This window comes from Podarcis vaucheri (genome assembly GCF_965113315.1).
Source record: "Podarcis vaucheri genome assembly, chromosome: 12".
NCBI lineage: Eukaryota > Metazoa > Chordata > Lepidosauria > Squamata > Lacertidae > Podarcis > Podarcis vaucheri.
In genome coordinates, this window is record NC_138750.1 from 28,656,052 (window position 1) to 28,659,371 (window position 3,320).

A 3,320-nucleotide genomic window follows, 5' to 3' on the forward strand; every position below is an offset into this window, starting at 1 on the left:
GTGTGCATTGTACCAGTATGGAGGCAGTGGTGTCCTGAGTCAATGTGTAGATTCGGAACATCTTACCATAGACTTCCAACCTTTAAATACGCCCAAATCGTAGGCAGCTATGTCAGTCCATTGGGGAATAGTTCAAAATCAACAGTAGGGCAATGCCTTTATTAGGCCCTACTACGAGTCTCAGAGTAGCGAGAAGGCTTTTGAGCTGTGGAAGCCACATCTTCAATATGGATATTAAGCAATCAATAATGTGAGGAGGACAAAAAAACCTGGTAAAGATGGGGGGGGGACACCAAAGTCTTCTGTTTGTCTTAAGACAGAATGCTGGGAATATTATCCAGGTTTAATGGGATTAGAACAGACATAGACAAACTCCAGCCCTCCAGATGTTTGGGACTACAATTCCCATCATCCCTGACCACTGGTCCTGTTAGCTAGGGATGATGGGAATTGAAGTCCCAAACATCTGGAGGGCCGGAGTTTGCCTATGCCTGGATTAGAACATGCTATTTGACATTTTGACTTGCATAAATAAACATATCTGGGTGAAAATGTCCATGTTGCAAACAGAGTTTAAAACACTATTTCAGTGGAGCTGTTTTTACTATGGAAATATTCTTGCTGGAACACAATGTGATTGAGCAACCCTAACCGTAATACAGGGTGCATGAACTTTCTTTAGTCTCTGTAAGTCATCTTCAGGATTGATGTCTTAATAGCTGCACTGTTTTCATCGCAACTGTTGATAGCAGGGCAAGCAGGTATGGTTCAGTTTTTTAAAAAAAAAAGATTGCCTGGGTAACAAACATATAAATATTCTAATAAACTGGAGTACTGTTTGTTTAGAGCAAATGAAATTTTATTATATTATTATGCTGCTTCTTGACCAGATGGTCGAAAAATTAGGCATGCTGCCAAATCAGCGAGTTGCTTTGTATATAAGTCCTGGTGGGCAACTAGTTTCAATTGGAGGCCTCCGATCCAATTTCCTACTGCGTAGCTGCAGCTATACTTCTGAGTAGGTTGGCTACAGGAGAACTTACAAGTCCATTTTCTTAGCCATTCTCTGGCACAGTTCAGATGCACTGCTGAGACAAACCATGGCCTAGCATGAGCATGTGGGCTCCTGGAAAGGCGATGGCAGCCCCTGTGCTTTTCTTCTGGGTCTGTGATGCCACGCTACATGAAGCTAATCCATGGTTTGGTTTAGCCTGTTGTCCAAACCTGGGCTCATGGTTTGTCTCCTCCAAACAAACCATGAGCTGTGAACCAAGATCAAACCTTGGTTACAGCTTCTAGGAACCCACACACTCGTGCATTTGTGTGCCAGCTGTTGTTTGACTTTGTGTTACATGCGAACCGGGTTTCGGTTTATAGTTTTCCTGCTAATTTCAGTCTTTAAGTTGAGTAATGAGCTCATTCTGCAAGAGGTGGAAATGAGACCATGCCCAGTAACTGCTAGCGTGTGGATGGCATGGGCAACATGTGTAGAGATGAACCTGCTGTTTCTGCTATGTGCCCCCCACCAAATGACGTGGATGTCAGCATCGCCCTTGAGCCAGTGCCACTAACTGGACTCATCCACTTCAGCCCCGACTGGGCTAGGCGAGCTGGGTAGCACTTCCAGAGACCACCTTCTGCACAGGAAACAGGTCAAAGTGCTGTGGACTCACAGCTTAGAGTTGTGAGCACCAGATTCACTTCCACAAGAAGACAGTTGTCGCACAGCAGAGTCTAGCAGAGTCTAGCAGAGTATATAAACAACTCGGAGAGCAGCTCTGTAGAATATCTTCTTTATTCTATCTACAACTATACAAACTATATACAGAGCTAAATAGGTCTAAGCATAAATGAATGCTGAACCGCACTGAGTGTCTGCAGCTGCTCTTAGCAGCAACCTTATCTAAACACACAGTCTCTCTCTAACACTCTCTCTCTCTCTCCGACACACTGACTGACTGACTGACTGTTTGATGTGGTGCTGGAGCAGAATAAGTAGAGAGCAGAACATGCCTCCTCCTCTCTGGAGAATCAGCAGACTCCTCGGGTGATTCTTGGATATGGGAGGGGTGAAATCTCCTCAGTGGAACCCAAATCAATCTGGGTTCTACATCTTGGGAAGGACCTGTATACATAGACCAGGCTCTGCTTTGTAGACATGATGCCTCGATAAATGAATGGGGTGTAGGATCAGTGAATACCAATCAACTCCCGGCTCCCGCAACTTGTTATTCGCTTAAGAATGACTGGACAGGGCTTTGCACTTTCGGCTCACAGAAAGGGTTGAGATTAAGGCCTTTAAAGAAACTTCATTACAAATTCTCTCCATAGCTGTCAACTTTCAGATTTGAAAATAAGGGATCAGCAGCCTCACCTATCCCAGGGACAGTCTACGGGATATCTAACAATCCGGGATAGTAGCGGGAAGCAGCGGGAAATGGCGCTGGAATAAGGGAATTTCCCGCAAAAAAAGGAAGGTTGACAGCTATGATTCTCTCTGTGCTAGGTTATGGAGTATGGAAACTGTGGACTCTGTCTCCCATCAGTGCTAGAAACTCAGATATATAAGCTAGACACCAAATGGCTCCTTAAACCAGGGTTACAGTCGCCAAAATGGAATGCCTAGTTTGCCATTTTGGGGCCAGAAAGTCGTATATTTCAATATGGCTTTTTGGTTCCTGAAATTCATCCTGATTGTGCGGATAAAATATCACAGAGAGATTTCCACAGGATGCATTGGTGGTGTGTGAAAACAGTCAAGATCCAAGGATCCCCAGGCCTGCATCTCCAGATGGTGGAGGCCTCAGGCTTGGCATCTTCACTCGTCCACGAGTGGTCAATAGCCAGGTGCAAAATGCGCTTAGCTCCTGGCTAATTTCTAATGCTGCTTCCCATCCGCCACAGGCTGTGTGGCCAGTGGCGAGGGGGATGATGGAAGTTGTAGTCCAACCCCATGTGAAGTTGATAGGAGCTGCAATATGAACTCCAGTAGCTGAAACTAAAGTAGCAGAGCCCAAACTGCAGTGGTAGAACCTCTTCTGCCTCCCTTCTGTCAAGTTGTGTTGATTCAGTTTATATGCATGCTTCCTTCAGGCAGTAGTCAGCTGCTACATTATCCTCCCCAGGACACAGCGAGTGAGCTGTACTGAAAGAGAAGGTCATAGCTGGGTAACTTTGACTGCACCGGTCTTCTGTTTTTGCCTGGGATATTCCAGATAGGTTTTTCATTACAAATCTGTACTTCGTTGCTGAATACTCAAGTGTTGCAGATGGTTTCTGGCCATGGAGTCACTGAGGTGCCAGTCATGCTTTCTTACACT